Source organism: Dama dama, chromosome 1, assembly GCF_033118175.1.
Source record: "Dama dama isolate Ldn47 chromosome 1, ASM3311817v1, whole genome shotgun sequence".
Classification (NCBI taxonomy): domain Eukaryota; kingdom Metazoa; phylum Chordata; class Mammalia; order Artiodactyla; family Cervidae; genus Dama; species Dama dama.
The window spans coordinates 58686424-58706941 of NC_083681.1; the positions used below are offsets into that span (position 1 = coordinate 58686424).

The 20518-nt window shown below is 36.3% G+C and overlaps 1 pseudogene; it reads right to left on the minus strand.

Moving 5' to 3' along the window:
• Positions 1-19259: 19259 nt before the first annotated feature.
• Positions 19260-20279, minus strand: LOC133054809 (glyceraldehyde-3-phosphate dehydrogenase-like; annotated as a pseudogene).
• Positions 20280-20518: the final 239 nt, after the last annotated feature.

Sequence of the window (20518 nt, forward strand, 5' to 3'; positions counted from 1 at the left end):
GGAGAGGTGTGGAGAAAAGGGAACCCTCTTACACTGTTGGTGGGAATGCAAACTAGTACAGCCACTACGGAAAACAGTGTGGAGATTTCTTAAAAAACTGGAAATAGAATTGCCATATGACCCAGCAATCCCACGTCTGGGCATACACACTGAGGAAACCAGATCTGAAAGAGACACGTGCACCCCAATGTTCATCGCAGCACTGTTTATAATAGCCAGGACATGGAAGCAACCTAGATGCCCATCAGCAGATGAATGGATAAGGAAGCTGTGGTACATATACACCATGGAATATTACTCAGCCATTAAAAAGAATTCATTTGAACCAGTCCTAATGAGATGGATGAAGCTGGAGCCCCTTATACAGAGTGAAGTAAGCCAGAAAGATAAAGAACATTACAGCATACTAACACATATATATGGAATTTAGAAAGATGGTAATGATAACCCTATATGCAAAACAGAAAGAGACACAAAAGTACAGAATAGACTTTTGAACTCTGTGGGAGAAGGTGAGGGTGGGATGTTTCAAAAGAACAACATGTATATTATCTATAGTGAAACAGATCACCAGCCCAGGTGGGATGCATGAGACAAGTGCTCGGGCCTGGTGCACTGGGAAGACCCAGAGGAATCGGGTGGAGAGGGAGGTGGGAGGGGGGATCGGGATGGGGAATATGTGTAACTCCATGGCTGATTCATGTCAATGTATGACAAAACCCACTGAAATGTTGTGAAGTAATTAGCCTCCAACTAATAAAAAAAATAAGAAAAAAAAAAAAAACCTATGTATTTGGAAATTAAATGTCCACTTTTAAATGATGGATATATCTAAGAAGCCATAACAAGGAACATTAGGAAATATTTCTAACAGAATAAAAATGAAAAGAGAATTTACCATAATTTGTTGCATGTGGCTGAAGCTGCTCAATGCAACTATGTACAGTGTGGAATCTTGAATAAGGTATGAAAACAAATAATGGACATTTAGCATAAAATTTTATGAAATTTGAACAAAATCTGTATTTTAGTTAATAATACTGTACCACATGTTAATTTCCTGTTTTTTTTTTTTTAATTTTAACTACGTAGTGTTCCTTTATATTCTCAAAATTGGATTAGAAGTTTCAAGCCTCATTCAAATTTTTTAAAATCACTAAGATAATAAACATTGTAGTCTTTTAACAGTAATATTAGATGCCAAAATACATTAAGCTATATCAAAGTTTTGAGTGAATGTAAATTAGAAATCTAACATTCTATTCATACTAAGTCAAACAAGTGGAATCAAAATGTCATAAATTTTCTAGCTAGGCAAAAATTCATGTTATCTAAAATATATATCATTCATATTATATTTATACATGCATGTGTAAAAATTTCCTACTATGCTTGATAAAGGCTTGAACTGTGTGTGTATTAGTCGCTCAGTCATGTCTGACTCTTTGCGACCCCATGGACTATAACTCGCCAGGCACCTCTGCCCATGGGATTCTCCAGGCAAGAATACTGGAGTGGGTTGCCATTCCCTTTTCCAGGGGATCTTCCAGATGCAGGGATCAAACCCAGGTCTCCTGCATTGCAGGCAGATTCTTTACCATCTGAGCCACCAGGGAAGCCAGCGAGGGTAAAATGAAAGGGTTCAAACTAAAGTAACCGAATGCTAAAACATTAGAAATCATACAAATGATCGTTCACTATCACACAGGTCTAGTGGGGAGATGGAGAAAATATTTCCAATTAAGTGAATAAAGCAATTTGTGTATTTTCTTCTTAGAAGTCTTTATCTGTCCTCTGGCATTTAAGAGGTAGATCTTCATGATTGTCTCAATTTACGGTCTGGTTCTTATAAAGTTTAGCAGCAGGAATCCAAAAAGTGATGCAGAACATTTCCTTGTTAGGGGCCACATTTCTTACTAGGTGAACTGAACTAAACTGAACTAAACTAAAAGACTTGAAAAAGAGAACAACAAAAAAGAGATGGAAAAATTGGAAAAGGTAAACTAAATGAAATGGGAGCATTGAATATGAAATAGAAAAAGTGAAACAAACAAGATAAAAGTAAAAAATCATCATATAGTCCAGTTTTTTTAAACATGGATGCTCATTAGAAACACATATGGAACTTTGGAGAAAAAGAGTACCTGGATATTTGTAGTTTTAAAAAAATTCCAAGATCATTCTAATATACATCTGGATTTTAGAAAGTGATTACAAGTTTAAAGCTTCATGTACTTTTAATGAGAGTTCCTTTTGCTCTTATGGAGGAGCACAAACAAAAAATTACTTACTTTGCATTTGTATACTCCATTCAATGATACTAACATTGTTTTCTAAGTGCTGAGACTGAGATGTTGCACAAGCAGGTTTCTAGGTTTTTGTTTTTCTCTTGTCTCTTCCACTGTTTTTGACACATTCTTCATCTAATATGTGTGACCTAAATTTCTCTCTCCACGCCTCAGAAGTTCTAGTGAGTAGAAGAGGGGATATATATTCAAAACCCTGGGAAATAGACTTCAAAGCTTCTGTATAATCTTACCACTGCATCTTTTGTGATGTAAATACCCTGAAGAAAAAGTGGGAGTGGTGTATGTACAAATGTAATAGTTACTGTCTACCATTTTGCCTATTGTACTTGCAAGTTTCTAATACGTTATGAGGCTGGGATATGATAGGAAGACAGCTGAGGCCAGTCTGCCTCACAGAATTTTAATGTATTCTATTGACCTGATAGTGCCCATTACCAAAAAAGGTAAAAAATTATTCTACTGTCTTAAGGCTGACTCAGAGAGTATAAAATTTCCCTGAAACTTACTAAGCCAAGCCCTTTTCTCTGCATTATATTATCTTCTGCAATATCTTGCTGTTTTTAATACCATTATCATAGCAACATAATCATACCTTTCAAGGGAACTTCCAACACATAATGCTCAATTTATTTTTTAAAAGACTACAAAAATCTCTATGACCACCCTCTCTGTAACATCATCATTAAATATTTTCACAAGTTACTTCTGCTTCTAGGCAAGGATAGAGTAATAGGATTAGATTTGTCTACCTGACCCCACCCCTCTAACAAAAGGAAAGAAAATATATAAAACAATGATTTATAAGATATTGGAGGTCAGTCAATAGAGAAGAATGTAGGAAGGAGTAGGAAGAATATTAGGTAGCTGCCCCATCTTAATAGCCAGAGATTGTTTCAAGTTATAGCATGAGGAATGGTAACTCATAAAGAGAATCTTTAATATTCTTGAGTTGAGGAAGTGATCTAAATATCTGTGGAGACAAAGAAAGTTAAAATTCTCAAGCCTCACTATTATGAAAGGCAGTACAAAAGAACTCCAGAAATACACACAATATGTTTTACTTGAGCATACAGCAGAGTACTTACAGCACGATCCTATAAGGAAACTACCCAAGCTCAGGAACAGAACCAGTTGAAGAAACTAAAGAAGAGAATTCTCTGCACTCACATAAGAATGGACATAGTTCCTGTTACCCCAGACAGACTACAAGACCTCATGATTTATGGAGCATTGGAGAAATGCCCAGAGGGGTCTTGCCTTAATAGTGGAAAATATTTTATTTTAGACTAAATGCTGCTCATATCTAGTCTAAAATTTTTAAGTAAGACCCAAAGGGATCAAACAGCTTCCAAGAAACTTAAATGCATCCCAAAAGAAAGATAAGAAGTGTTATGTAGGAATATGATAAAATCTAGCATCTAACAAAGTAAAGCTCACAAACTCAATCTCATCAATGATCGATATGCAAGAAAATATTAATCATAATGTGGAGAAATATCAATTGAAATTATTCTATTTCTGAGTTAGATGTTAGAATTAGCTCATAAGGACATTAAAGTGTTATTATAACTATGTTCCTGTGTTTGAAAAATTAAGGAGAGACATGGGAAACACAAAAAAGATAAAATCAAACTTTTATAAATGAGAAATCCATTGTGTGAGATGAACAGTGTGCTAGATGAGAGTAATAACTTTAGACACTGTAAAATAAAATATTAGTAAATTTGAAGGTGAAGCAATAGATATTATCCAAAATTAAACACAGAGGAAAAAAAAAAAAGAAGTTTAAGAACTGAAAGGGATATCGGTAATCTGTATTTGTGAATGGAGTCTCTGAAGGAGTAGGCACAAACAATATTTGAAGAAAAATGGCCAGAAATGTTCCAAATTCCTAAAAGCTATAAACTCAGAGATCCAAAATGCTTAATGAACCCCAAGCACAAGAAAAATGAAGAAAACTATGCCAGAGCATATTGTGGTGGTCAATTTTTGTGTCCCTGGACTGGGCCATGGGGTGTTCAGATATCTGGTCAAATATATTCTGGGTGTTTCTGTGAGGGTATTTTTAGATGATATTAATATTTAAATTGTAAATTGAGTAAGGCAGATTGTCCTCTCTAATGTAGGTGGGCCCTATCCAATCAGTTAAAGGCCTAAATAGAACATAAGGGGGAATTCATCCTGCCTGACTGTCTTCTTACTGTAAATTTGGCTTTTTCTTGCCCTTGGACACAAACTGAAACATTGACTCTTCCTGGGTCTCCAGCTTGCTGAGTCACCCTGCAGATCTGGGGATTTGTAAGGCTGTGTAATCATGTTAGTCAATTCCTTATAATAAATCTCTTTTTATATATATTCTATTGATTCTGTTTCTCTGGAGAATCCTCATTAGTGCATACACCATGATCAAATTATTTAAAACCAATAGCAAAGAAAAAGTCATAAAAGTATCCAGAGATGCAAGACATATTATATTCAGAAGAACAGAAAAAGAGAAAAAGAAGGCAAAATAATTTTTTCACAGAAATTACAAGCAAGAAGACACTGAAGCAGCATCTTCTAAGTACTTAACCCTAAAGTTCTATACTTGTTGAAATATCTCAAAAATAAATGCAAAATAAAGACTTTTCGGCCACACAGAAGTTGAAAGAATAAATCTCTAGAAGACACATATTATAAGAAATATTAAAGATAATTCAGGCAGAAGGAAAATTATACGGTATGAAAATGTAGACTAGCACAAAACGATTAAGAACCTCACAAATGGTAACTACATGAGCTGGAAGAATAAATCTCGAGTCCTAAAAAATGAAAATTAATCTTTGTTCTCAGACTTTATTCTCCTGGGAGTCTTACCCAGTATGGAAAATGTCTTTCCCAGCTCCATAAGTCTCGCTCCACAGGGATATCTATTCTGATTGTCTTGATTTGAAGAGGTTCTTGACTTCACAAATCTGTATATGCCTTGTTTAACCCTTATTGATTTATCTCTGGTAGGCACTTCTATATCCAAAATGGGTTTTGACTCTTTCTTTGGAAGGAGAAACATATCACATATAGGGTGTGGAGCTCAGATTTTTTTCTTCTTGACCCTTGGAATGTTCAAGTGTGTCGTCATTCACATGGCTTCTGACCTTAATGTGGTTATCTGCCTTAGGGCACACAGCCTTCATAAGTTATCAGGTTTTCCAACAAATGGCAGTAGGGTCTTGTATAGGGGAATAGCTTTCTTGCTTGGCCCATACCATCCACATTTTGCATTTCTGCATCTAAAGCCAGGAATATTAGCAACTCACTCTGTGAGATCTCCTCAATCTCTCCTGTGAAAATCCCACTATATATGAGGTGGTCTAGTTGGTCACAAGTATTCTACTGCTATTCCTGCTTGTCTTGATCCTGACCTCATTTCACATGTTTATCTTCTTCACCATGCTACACATAAAGGAAAATGCAAGGCCTTAGCCCATACTCCTTTCATCTGAATGTAGAGGTATCCTTGTTAGGCCAGGGCACTTCAGCTTTATGACTCCCAGTGTCCTCTGAACCCCAGATCAAGGCCAGGCCAACTTTGTGTTTGACAGTATATTCTATTCATTTGAGGCCCTTGACATACATTCTGAAGAATGCAGTAGTGAGGACTCTGAATAAGCTCTTTATAAATAAACTAAAAGTTAAACACAGATCTCTGTAGCTTTGAAGGCAAGCTCTGCTTTATTGACTATGCCAAAGCCTTTGACTGTGTGGATCACAAAAAGCTATGTAATATTCTTCAAGAGATGGGAATACCAGACCACCTGACCTGACCTGCATACAGATCAGGAAGCAACAGTAAGAACTGGACATGGAACAACTGACTGGTTCCAGATAGGGAAAGGAGTACATCAAGGCTGTATATTGTCACCTTGCTTATTTAACTTATATGCAGAGTACATCATGAGAAATGCTGGGCTGGAGGAAGCACAAGCTGGAATCAAGATTGCTGGGAGAAACATCAGTAACCTCAGATATGCAGATGACATCACCCTTATGGCAGAAAGTGAAGAACTAAAAAGCCTCTTGATGAAAGTGAAAGAGGAGAGTGAAAATGTTGGCTTAAAAATCAACATTCAGAAAACTTAAGATGATGGCATCTGGTCCCATCACTTCATGGCAAATAGATAGGGAGATAATGGAAACAGTGACAGACTTCATTTTTGGGGGCTCCAAAATCACTGCAGATGGTGACTGCAGCCATGAAATTAAAAGACGCTTACTCCTTGGAAGGAAAGCTATGACCAACCTAGATAGCATATTAAAAAGCAGAAATGTTACTTTACCACCAAAGGTGTGTCTAGTCAAAGCTTTGTTTTTTCCAGTAGTCACGTGTGGATGTGAGAGCTGGACTATAAAGAAAGCTGAATGCCAAAGAATTGATGCTTTTGAACTGTGGTGTTGAAGAAGACTCTTGAGAGTCCCTTGGACTGCAAGGAGATCCACCCAGTCCATCCTAAAGGAGATCAGTCCTGAATATTCACTGGAAGGACTGATGCTGAAGCTGAAACTCCAATACTTTAGCCACCTGATGCGAAGAACTGACTCATTGGGTAAGACCCTGGTGCTGTGAAAGACTGAAGGCAGGAGGAGAAAGGGACAACAGAGGATGAGATGGTTGGATGGCTTACTGACTCTATGAATATGAGTTTGAGTAAACTCCAGGAGTTGGTGATGAACAAGGCGGCCTGGCTTGATGAAGTCCATGGTGCTGCAAAAATCAGACACGACTGAGTGACTGACCTGTAGCTATAGAATTAGGCTGGCGTGTAACTGCTTTGACCAATAGAGTATGACATACATGGTGCTGTGTCAATATCAGATTTTGAGGACTGTCAGATTGCATCTTGGTCTCTGGAGGACCGGAGCTGCCATATAAGAAGTTTGACTCACATCTGCCCTACACGAGAAACAGAAGGGAAAGGATACATACATAGTGAACAAAGTGAACGAAGTCACCTTGGACCTTCTAGACAGCACAGCTACCAGCTGAATACCCTTTTGGTACCAGTTGTAATAGAAAAAAAAATCACTGAGCCAAGCTTTTCCCAGATTCCTGAGCCACAAAATTCAACTATATAATAAAATTTTTGATATTTTAGGCAAAAATTAAAAAAAAGGAAGTAGGGAAACTGAATAAGGGCAGGGGGAGTCTATCTTCAGCTCAAGATTATTTCACCATATATGCCCTATATCATTCACTTATTCTCTTTAAACTGAAAAATGTTATTGAGTAAAATTATCCAAAAACACTGTTCTGTGATACCATTGTCCAGCAAGCCTGTCTGAGAAACACGTAATGTCCTTGGAGAGGTAACTTTGACTTAGTGTATACTAATGACCAGGACCCAAGTTTTATAAAGCTACATGTTAATAAATTTCAAATTTCTTTCATCAGATAGGGATGCAGGTGAATTCTGTCCAGTAGAAAAAGTAATTTCAAAGATTCTGGTTTTAAGGACTGTAGAGCATCAGTCAGTTTTGTATTTAATTTGGCAATCTTATTTCAACATTCTTTCTTTGATTGATTAAGAATAATCAATCAACTCTTCTTCCTTGGAAGTAGTTTTAGTATGTTAATCTTTGACAAGTAAAATTTTTGAAATTTAGAAACAAATTCTCCTCTCATTGTTCTGAGACCTGCCCTTCCCACCTCCACTTCTCTGACTGTCATGCAGAGTATGGATGCTATTATTGGGTTTGAATTTACTATTTTACAAAACAAAAATAGATTTTTTTGTTTATTCTTGTACAAATTTAAAGTATACAAAATTTCAAAATGTCTCAAACTCTAACACTCAATATAAAATGTAAACCATATTTTACAAATAACCTTTCTAGATACTTATCTTCAAAGACAGTATTATAATTATTGCTGTGAAACAATCTATTTTTTTCACTCAGAAACATTTTGCTGACTTTTTCTGTGTAAATGAGCATGGATATGCATCATTCATTCTTTTAAAAGTCTTCATAAGGTGTTGTTTCCCAATATTACTATATTCAACCCTTCTTTTATGGGTCAGCATTTAGCTGTGTCCAAGTTTTTGTTTTATAAATATTAAATACACTTGTCCTGCATTCTTGTATGATATATCAGCTATCTTCTAGTGAGAATTTTTTAGAAGTAGAAATTCTGGATCAAAATCTTGATACACATTAGGAAACTAGTATCCAGGCATATTTTACCAGTTGACACATTGACAACAGGAATATGAAAATGTCTGTTTTTCCATATGCTTCCCTAAACTGTAGTTATAATTGGTTTAGTTATTACCAGTCTAATATATTTAATTTTTTATTTGAGTGACTTGTGATTATCAGTGATTCTGATACTTCTTTTAAAAATTTGTATTGGACATTTATTTATATTTCTCCTTCAAAGATTCTGTTTAAAGTCTTTTATGTGTTTCTCTTTGGATGTGTGGATATTAAGGGCTCCTCTATATTATGAATATTAATTGTGTGCCTGATATATATATATATATATATATTGACATATATATATACACACATGTACATCTGTATACATCTGTGCATAGCTATATTATCTATATCTGTATTATATCTATATTCCTCACCTGTTCCCATTAATTGTAAAGTGAATTTTAGAGCTGATTCTGATGTCTTTGGCTATACAGAGTCATTTTATTTGGTTTGGTTTTTAATATTTATGCTGTCAAATCTATCACTGTTTCGTTTGTGACTTGGGGCATTTTTATCTTGTTCGGAAAAGTCTCCACAGCTTGAAATTTTAAAAAATGCCATTTTATTTTACTATTTGTATGTTTAATTTTTTTATATGGAGAGAACTAGACAAAGTAAAAAACAAAGCATAAGCCCACTTTATATTTTCTAGATATTTATCTTCAAAATTCTATTTTGTACTCATTTATTTATAATGCCATCTTTGTCATATTTTAAATCCCCTTATATATTTCACAATGCTATAACTTTCCTTTATACTTTTAAAATGAGAATTATTCATAATCTAAAAATTTTGTGTAATTTGTATATTTTGTAGCTAACTGTTTTATTACTAAATTTTAATTTATTTCTAATAGGGAAGCAGCTGGAAGTTTTAATAAAGAATTTGCTTCCTCATTTTCAATAGCTGCATCTTACATTAGTTATCTTTGACTGACCAGCATCTAAAGATAAATATTTAATGTTATTGGTGTTAATAGGTAAACTGTCTTGTTCTTACAAACATGATTTTTTGTTTTAAGTCTCACTGACTTCGACTGTGTTTGGCATTTTCTGTTTTATTTGTATACGATTAAATCAAATCGATCTTATAGGCCATTTAGGTAATAAAGTTGATATTGTTACTCCATGAATAATATTACTTCACCTGCAGCCAAATACAATGCAACCTATATCATATGGTCAACAATTAATGCATTAATGAACATGGCCTTGCACTGTGAACTGTGATCAGACTGTTAGATGAGAATGGGTAGATGAATATATTTCTCATGTCGACTATAGTTGGGACTTCCATGTAATACTCAGAGATTTCCCTGAAGTTTAATAATTTAGTGTTATTGACAGTATCAGTTGTATACTGAGTCTAGTTTAGGTAGGAGTGAAAACTTTTAGTAATTAATTAACTCATTTATCCATCTATTCATTTATAGATTATAATAGTATTGTATTCCCAATTTGCACATTATATTGTAGCCGAGGATGTATTCTATTCTGGACAGAGTTTAAGGCCTCCAGGATATTGCACTGGTTTCTTGCTCAAATGCAGTTGTGCATTCCAACTGGATCAATTTCACAGCATGGATTATGTAAGCCCCTAGCCACATAATAAAATAGTGTATTTGAAAGTCTTTTTTACTTTTGAAAAGACCCATGTTCAAATAAAGCAACAGCAATAACTTATATACCTCTGGGATTTACAGAGAATCAAATTCAGGCTATGTTATTGCTTGTTATAAGTACTTTGGTAATTTTGTAAATATAATTGTACTGTAAAACCCGGGCACTCAAATGATCAATCAGATCAAGTCAAAATTAAACTTTTAAATAACAAAGCACATGAGTAGTAGCATTAGGGGAATAGTTAAGGCAGACGTGAACAAAAATCTTAGGGCACACAATTCTAGGAAAGATGTTTTGAGAGAAAGATGCTCATACCTGTGCACACACTTGACCCATCTTCCAATGAAGATAATTTTGACCCAGAATATCTCATTTGCATAAGATGAATTGAGAGATGAATCATATACATTTGTGAGTGGAATGCTTTTTTCTTTATGGAAAAAGAAGCCTAAAGATTTTTCTTAAATCTGCTGTTTTAAATCACAGGACTGGCTTGCCACCATTATAATTACCTAATTTTTGTGTTATCCCACTTGACTTTTATATCCCCAAGACTCTGCTGCACATCTGAATATAATAACTTAGACCAGGGCATTGGAAACTTCCCACAGGAACAGTTCCCTCGATCCCCATCTTCGTCGGATAATATGACAGCTTTATCCCTCACTACATCCACTATTATTTTTCAGTTCTCATTATTATACCTTTAATTCTATCTCACCCATTTATTTCTAGTTCTTTACAATTTCTCTTCCCAGTTACAAACTATTATCTCTCTTTTATTATCATTTTTCCCCTAATCATCTTCTATTATCTCTTATTTTAGTACTTGGCTTTCCCTCTTTGATGTCTTTTAGTTTGAACTTCAGGTAATTTGACCCTTTTTGTTAATTCTTTGACTTATCATAGGTCCATTATCTATTATTTTTTTCCATCTTTCATCTTTTTTCTATATATTGAAATTCACACAATTGTATGGTTTAGCTGCAGCCGGCAGGGTGATGAGCTGTGGAGAGCTGTCAGAAGGTGAACAAACAGGCTTTTATGATAAAAGGTTGAAGTCGAGAACACATGAGGTTAAAAAAAGCATTTATTATAGGATTTAGAGAATTGAATGTACATGACATGCTTCTAAATAAAGGAGAAAAAGTACACTGAGTAGGTAATGACATCATGACAAGAGGAAAGCACTATTTATCTCATCAAAGCTTAGTGAACTTAAATACTAAATCGCATAAAGCATGCATTTTCAAAATAGTTTGTGGAAGGTTAGATCAGAAAATCCACATTTGAAGTCTGTATGCATACGCCAGAAGCACTGGCTGTTGGAAATAGCACCTGACCTGGGAGACAGGAGATTTTACCACTTGTTTAAACTTTTTTCTTTTTAACTTTTATTTTTTCCTCTATAAAATGGAATTAATAGACCATATTGCAATAGTTATAGATCCTAGAGTTCTAGACTCTTGTCATACCATCTATGTGGCAAGATCTGGAAGAAAAGTTAAAAATTTTCTATTCATATGCTCTTGAATTTAGGTAGATTTGGATGCTAATTGTGTGCTTTTGATAATTATTCTCAGCTACTTCAGTTTTCATGTATTAAAAAAAAGACTTTGCTACACATGATGATGCATTTAATCAAAACTCATGGGATTTTAAAAAATTGTTTTTTAAAATAACTCCTGTGAAGAATCTTAATGTATATTCCTTTTAGCTTAGTAATTCTACTTTAGCAATATATACAAAGAAAAGTATGATAAATAAAGGGGAAAACCTTTAACCTTTGATGCAGAGGTAGTTATTGCAGTATTTCCTTAAAATAAAATAAGCATGTTTTTGAAATCATGTGGATATCCAATAAGGAAGGAAATGGTTAAATAACTTGTCATGAAGCATGTTTGAGAAGAGATCAAACATTAAAAAATATTTTATTTTTTTAGGTAAAAAGCCTGTTTCAACATTATGTAAATAGTAAGATCTTAATGGTGTTAAAATGCTTGGAAGGAAAACAAATAGAAACCAAAATAGTGTGTTTGGGCAATCTGGATGGGTTTGAGTACTTCTATGTTCTCTAAATTTTTTGTTATAAGATTGTTAATTATTAATGGAGGGAAGATTAACATGCTCATTTGATAAATCTGGTACAACAGTTAAGGAAATTCTCTATGTTCCTTCTGTGTAGCAGGATTGTATTTCTCAGACCCAATGCATTGTCAGGAGGGATGTTTGAGAGCTGTAAATATGAAACTTAAGCTAAATCAAACCAAACCAAATCTCAGAAAAGACATAGTTCATCTATCTAAGGGATTATACATATTGCACTGAATTTTACGGCATCTGATTGCCTGTTGCATTATATAAGAAACAGTGAAGTAATTGGCTTTTATTGATCTGGAGTTTTATTTGCCTAATTTCATGTGTTCACCCTGGAGCGTGAGACTCAGCAGCCAGGTCCTACATTTCCCTCTTCTGTTTCCTATGATATGTTGCTACCTCAGCTTCACAGCCAAAGCACATTGTCTATTTACTGAAGCACTTTTGTGGGCAGAGTGCTGTCTTTCCTGCACCTGTTGGCTGCAACAGATTAAAGGATTTTGGAAGCTTCTCGTTTGTAATGTATTTTCCCGAAAAGCTAATCATTAAATGCAGCAATGTAGGAAAAGCTAGTTGGAAGATGAGGGCAGAAGGAGACAGCCTGTATTACTATTACTCCAAGTGACATGATAACATAGAAAATGAAATTTCAGGGATTTTTGGGTCCTTATTTACTCTGATGCTAACCAAAGTTATCGTTACCTTGGCAACCCTCAAAGCTACTGAAAATCTAGACAGGGAACATAGCAGATACTTCACCCTCTTGTACTGCACCATGGAGTCAGGAAATATTAAGTCATGTTAAATATAAATCACATGCTCTATGCCTTCTATAAATGGCTTTTAGAATAACATAATTTCCTCAGTCACATTTTCTCAAGTCATCATTTCTTTTTCCCTTTTATTTTCTTAAATGGCACAGCTCAAAGGAAGCAACCACATTAGAAGCAGGAAAAATGTTCATGAGAGCAAAGGAGAAAGGACAGACTAATTGAAATGATATGAGAAGCGTTTCAAACTCTTCTCCAAAATAAGAATCGGCTTCACTGTATTTAAAAATCCCTGGAAGGAGTTTCCTCGTCATCTCTGTTTTCAGCTTATTGACTTCTAGGGATGTGAAAAATGTACTGGATAAGAGAAACAGCTGGGGTTTTAAAATCAATCCCACTATGAGTCTGAATATTCTGCAGAGTTGAGAGATGCTGCTGAAAGCACTCAGCCTTCTTGCCAACCTCTACTCACGTGTAAAATCAATGTGCTGCCACATGGTGTGGAGATGCTTGCTGCTCTAAGTGTGGTCTGAGGACCAACAGCATCAGCCCTGCATGGGAGCTTATTGAGGAAAACTTTGAGTACACAGCCCAAGTCAAATTGTGTCAGTCCCCAGACTTTCTGGGTCATAATCTGCTTTGTAACAAGGTCCTCAGCTGATCTGAGAGGCACTGTATAATTTGAGAGTCTCTGATAGAGATCTTGACACCATGTCTTGGCTCATGAAAGATGCTCAAAAACCAACCATCCTGTTCTCCTTGCATGTAACAGATAGGACTTTACCCTTGTTTCAAAACAGATGGACCCTAATTCTAAGTCTACACAAAAACCCAAATGGTCATCCTTCAACTCCTTTTTATCACTGTGAATTTTTCACAGGGTTGATGTTCTGTTCTTCTGTGCAGTTTAACACTTTAATCCAGCATTAAATGCAGAATGTGCTTAATTAGTCATATTATATGCATCATTACCTAATCCAAATGCTTAGCTTCTGGAGGTATTTATAACACATTAAATTCCAATCTACACACTGGAAGCCTAAGTTAACATAATTATGCTAAAATCACAATTAAATATTTGAAGAGTAGTTGAAGAATGGACAATTTTTTAGGTAAATTCCGAATTTTTGTAATCTGGACTGGTTAAGGGCTTTGAGTCATATTTCATGCCTTTGACTCTTTGTAGCAAGGGACTTGCTACCATTTATAAAAATGTGTCAATAATAGAATTAATATGAACTACCTAATCCAGGGTCAGTGAGAATGGTTATATTTGCCCCTCTGTTATTATGTTTAGAAATTACTGCTTTTTAGATGGATAGGCATCTGCATGGACCCACATAGAAGTATATGGAAAACCCTTCAATACATAAAAATTATGTAATCTTATCATTCATCACCACTCATTATAAAAAATTAAGAAAAAGTTTGAATCATTGAATAAATAAAGATAGCCAGATTATTATTTTCAATTATATACAGTGATTTGAATAAATCATTTAACAAAGTATTCCCAAGTAGAGATCCCCAGGGACCCACTTTAATGAAAACTGAAAATGCCTTTATAATTAGCAATCATGTGCATTAAAATTTTACTTTCTTAAACAGTTTAAATGTGCTTTCTGCCAGGCTTGCCTCATCTTAATGACAGAAGGATCCTTTCTCACCTGGTAATGCTTTTGACAGTCTATCACCTCCCTCTTCTACTACCCCATGGTAAGCAGGAGTGTTATCCAGGCAAAAACATGATGGTAGATATTTCATATTGAAGATCCCACAAGAAAAATATTAACTTGCCTGTATCAGAGATAACCTGACCCCCGAAATCTTTGTTCCTTTCTTTGAGCATATTCACTGAGAAAAGTTTCAAGTGCAAACTTTAACCAAGAACAATTCTTTCACATTCAAAATTAATAGGGACATATTGACAATCTTTAAAAAACAATTATTTTATTCATTTATTTGGCTGTGCTGGGTTTAAGTTGCAGCACATGGGATCTTTGATCATTGTTGGAGCACAGAGGATCTTTTAATTGTGGCATCTTTTAGTTCCCTGACCAGGGATCAGACCCGGGCCCCCTGCCTTGGAAGTGTGGAATCAGAGCCAGCTGACCATAGGGAAGTGCCTTGACAAAAGTTTAAGTTAGAAAACTTGGCAATCCCTTTCCTCACCATAGAATGACAAATTAATTTTATAGTATAAACGTTTTAGCATTTCTTCCCTTGGCAGTAACTGAGTTGTGTCTGAGGATACAGATTCTAGCTGTGGTGTCCTGAGTCTTTCTTATAGACTTGACTGGGTCATTTAACCATTTGTAACCTAGTTTGTAGGGGGCAGGGACTCTGTCCTGTCCACTGATGCATCTCAGTGCCTAGAAGAGTATCTACCCTACACATTGAACAAACAAATATATCAAACCTTCTGTATCTCTTTATAGGGAGAGTTGACAGCATAGCCTCCCAACTGGAGTGACCTATTTTATTAATAGCCCTAGTTGGTTACAGGTCTGCTGAAATACGGTTTCCCTCCCCCAGCCTCAGGGCAGCAGGGCAGGGCCTGAGGCAGTTGGAACTCGGGGTAATTTCTTAGGAGCTTCTTCCATTAGTTCAGTGGCTCCACAAACAAAGTGTTGTCATTTTCTATGTGTGCCATGGTGTGGAAAACATTGGGAACCTCTTATTTAGAGCAAGAGTGATAACACTAAACAGGGACCAGGCAGATAATTTGAGTGGAATCAAGCTGGCATAGGTACCTGCTAACTGATAGGTTGAGCCCTGGTTTAGAAAGCAAGCGTGATGAATATGAAAATGCTATTTCAGACTGAAACTGATCACAGAAACTTAAATCCTGAAGGCATCAGACACAGACATAGAATATGGAAAGTGCACATTTTTGTGAAATTATTGATATATTTCTGATTTGTTGCATAAATATCATCATCTAAAACATGCAGACTTAGAATGCCATACTTCTGCCTGTCAGCTTTATCCCCTATCCTTCACCATTTTTGATCCTCATTTTTTCCAAGCTTATTTCACCTTTTCTATTACTAATCAGAGTTCATTTCTTTCACTTCTATTCCAAGCTTGTAGATGTAATTGCACACACTGATTTGTGTCAAAATTTTTATTTTGTGCCCTCAATGTGTTTTTTGTTCATGATACCACAATTCCTTTTTTCACTGTCTTTTATATAAGGGCCTAGAAAACACCATGCCTTATACTGAAATCTTAGGAAATAGATTACTATGACATAATTTGTGTCTTGAGAAGCTCACCATCTAGTAGAAGGAGAGCATATGATAAGTTTTAGTAGAAACAATAATGAACTTTTCTTGATCTCTAATTGGGTACTAGAAATTATTCTAAGCAAGTTTTCATTTATTATTTCACTTAATCCTCATGAAATACATGTTTAGACCCTCTGTGCTAATCTAAATTTTCTGAAAGCTACCATAAATTCCTATGTTTTCCTGTGTATTTCAATGCCAGACAGGCTTGACACACTTTCATGTTGCATTCTTGCCATATGCACTCAGTTACCCTTCCACTCCTGATCCTTCTCCCATACCAAACCCACAGGTACTTACATAGCTATGATCTATGTATCTATAAGGGTTTATTTTGGTCTGGACATGGCATGCTTCCATATTTCAAAGGTGTCAGTGAATCTCAGTTATACACATAAGCTATAATTTATTAAGATATATCAATGAACAAGAAATTCTCCATAGACTATCTCCAACACTCACAGCAGTCCTGCAAGGTAAGAATAATAATCCTACTTCAAAAATGAGACCAGGGACTTCCCCGGCAGTCCAGCAATTAAGACTCTGTGCTTCCACTGCAGGCAGCATGGGTTTGATCCGTGAATTAAGATCTGGCATGTCATGTGATGTGATTAAAAAAAAAATGAGGCTAAAAGAAAGTAGTCAGTTTGTCCGAGTTCACATAAATGGGCTGTGGTGGTTTAATTAATAAGTCGTGTCCGACTCTTGCGACCCCAGGGACTGTAGCCTGACAGGTTCATTTGTCCATGGGATTCTCCAGGCAAGAATACTTACTAGAATGGGTTGCCATTTCCTTCTCCAGGGGATCTTCCAGATCCAGGGATCGAACCCCAGTGTCTGAATTGCAGGCAGGTTCTTTACCAATTAAGCTATGAGGGAAGCTTTCACATAAATAACAAGTACCAAAACTTGGATTCATGTTCATATTTTACTTTAAAATCTAGGTTTAGCCATTGCTTCTCTCTTACTTAAAGTGATTTAGTCTAGCCATTTGTCAGATACTAATAAACCCATCTGCAACTTCCCCTGGCAAGTGGTAAAACATCTTATACCTTTAAATGAAAATGGCAAGGTTTCTATTTCATCTAGAGACCCCTTGGTCAGCTCTGGGTCTTTGAAAGTTAAAATATCATAAAGTTGAAATTACCTTTAAAATGAAATCCTTCTTCCAATGAGGATGTTTAGATTCTGTCCCTTGACCTATGTAGACATTGTTTATATTTCCTTTTTTAGCAAACCTTTTGTCTCTCTGAACTGCCCCCCCCCTTTTTAAGAATAACTATCTCTATTTCTTCATCTTGTCTTCATCAGAGTTTCAATTCTCTTTTCTTTCCCTGCTCCCTTCAGAACATGTTGAATGTTAATGTACCAAGTACAATGTGCTCAGCCGGCGCTTCATCCTCTTTCTTCTAGTAACAGATTCGGCTTTCACCCACATTCTGTGCTGCCACTGGCCATGAAAGTGATCATAGGATGAAATCATGGCCAACCATATTACCCCATCTCTCTGACAGTAGTGATTGGGACAAAGGTTTCTATATGGCTATAGCATGGCCAAACAGAATTTTTCTCAGGGATTGCCATCAGGGTATCGGGCCAAAAGAAGCTTTCTCTTTTCACTGGAACAGCTAATCTGACACTCTTGATAGAAATGTACTCTGCCAGTGGAGAAGGCCTATATGAAATAACAGAGGATAAGACCAACATATAAAATGAGCAGTGATAAGCGGAGAGGAGAAACTGGCTCTGAGACTCTATTTTCCATCCTTCAAGTCAAGGTTTTATCAGCCCTTTCTCCAGGTTTATAGGTTAATTGAAAACTCTTGTCAGTTTTTCTATAAATACAAAAATTCCCTCCTTGCATATGGAGTCTCTGTCATTAACAAGGGGAAAAAAAATCTTAATAGGTGCACTCTGTATTAAAGTATAGAGCTTGGAACTGAAAATATTGAAAAAAAACAACAACAACAAGCATGCCACTTCCCTTTCTTCAGATAGTCTTATCCTACAATAAGACCAAAGAATCTTTTCATTTTCTCAGCAGCCATGGCAATACTACCAACTCACAATAAGCTTGCTAAAAAAATATTAATATCTATGAATCTTACATTTAATCTAATGTACTAATGAGTTTAGATTATATTAGAGCCTGAGTCTATAATCCAACATATTTTTTTTTCTACAGCTTCATATACTTTGCACATTTGAAAAGCTTATACTTCCTGACTCTAGCTTGGTGCCCTTGGACCCAATCTTATAATTTAGGTAATGTTAAAATTTGAAGAATATCTATCTCTTTGATTATTGTGAGTATAGAGTTCATGTCAAGGGATAATCACAATGCCTAACATATAGTAGATGCTCAAATGCGATAGCTATTTTTAAGAAGAAAGAAGGAAAAAAAAAAGATCTTTGAAAAACAATAGAAAATTGTGCTCTAAGATTTAATCAGTCAAGTAACTAGGATATTTGATATGGTTTTAGGCACTCATAAGTCTATTTCCTTGTATGATTATCGAGGTTATGTTTCTGTTGTGACTGCCAAATGCCTTGCTTAATCCAGATGAACATAAACCACTTTTTTAGAATATTTGTCCAAAGGAGAATGAAGCTAGACTGACCTGACTCATCCTTTGTAAACTTTTCCTAGTTCCTGCTGATCTCCACTTCCATTTCTAAATGTTTGTAAAGCATTTCTTTCTTTTTTTTTTTTTTCCTTTTTGACTATATACATTTTCCTTTATTGATGATACATGACCAGGTAGGGCTCCCTAATGTTCTCCCTTTTCTTCAGGAAGTCTGGCATGGAAACTTTTGAGGATGGATGATTCTCAGTGTGTTGGGGGATTGAGTTGGGGCAAAGGCTCCTCAATAGCTGAGGGCCTCTTTTTTCCTTCTCTTGTTTTCACTGAGGCTCATGGTTCAGGGAGCTCTTATTCCTTGGAAACCACATGGATCGTAAAGCCCACCACCCTTTTGCTTTTGCCAAACTCATTGTCATAGCAGGAAATGTGCTTGACAGAGAAGTCACTGAGGGTGATGCCAGCCCCAGCATCAAAAGTGAAAGAGGGTGTATCACTTTTAAAATTACAGGAGGCAGCCTGTTCCTCTGTGTCATCCAGGATGCCCTTTAGGGGACCTTCTGTTGCCTCCTTCACCACCTTCCTTCTTGATGTCATCATATTTGGCAGCTTTCTCCAGACTATAGGTCAGATTCATGACACATTGGAGCTGAGAAATGGGAGGCCACGCCAGCCAGTGAGTTTCCAGTTCAGCTCAAGGGGTGACCTTGTTCATAGTCTTAGCAATGCCCATAGAAGCAGGGAGGATGGTCTTTTGGGAAGCCCCACAGCCAGCATGCCACAGCTTCCCAGAGGAGCCATCTGAGACTTTCTGTGTGGCAGTGTTGACACAGACAGTGGCCTTGAGTGGCAGGCATCATGAGTTGCCAAAGTCATCCTGGGTGACCGTGGTCAGAGGGGCCAAGCAGCTGGTGGTAGAGCAGGCATTGCTGACAATATTGACAATATTGAGGTTATGATCATGATTCTCATGATCTATGCCCAAACATGTGGACATCGGCAGAAGGGACAGGGCTGATGATGACCCTTGGACTGCATCCTTTCGGTGAGTCCCAGCCTTCTCCAAGTTAATGAAGACATCAGTGGTTTCTACAAGATATTTAGCACCAGCATCACCTCATTTGATGTGGGTGCTTCCAAGCATCCCGTCTTGCTCTTGGAAGGTGGAACTAGGCCTTCCACTGATGACAAGCTTCCCATTCTCAGCTTTGATTGTGGTATAACTTGCTATGGAATCATATTGGAGCATGTAGACCATTTAGCCAAGGTCAACGAAGGGATCATTGATGATAATATCCATTTGACCAGAATTAAAAGCATCCTGGTGACCAGGCACCCAATATAGCCAAATCCATTTACTCTGACCTTCATGACTATGTCTCAGGGATGTGGCTAGTATTGCACAAGAAGATGCAACAGTCTGTCAAAGAAGGAAAAGCAAAGAGCCCCATTTCTTTAATAATTATGAAATTGTGCTTAAGATCTACTTCAGGCTTTAAAGTTTGTATGTAGCTAATCACTGTCTTTTTTAAAAACAAAATAAGAACCACCACTGTTTACTTGTAGCCTTGAGGCACCAAGCCCATTTGTCTATGATGGCTCAACACCAC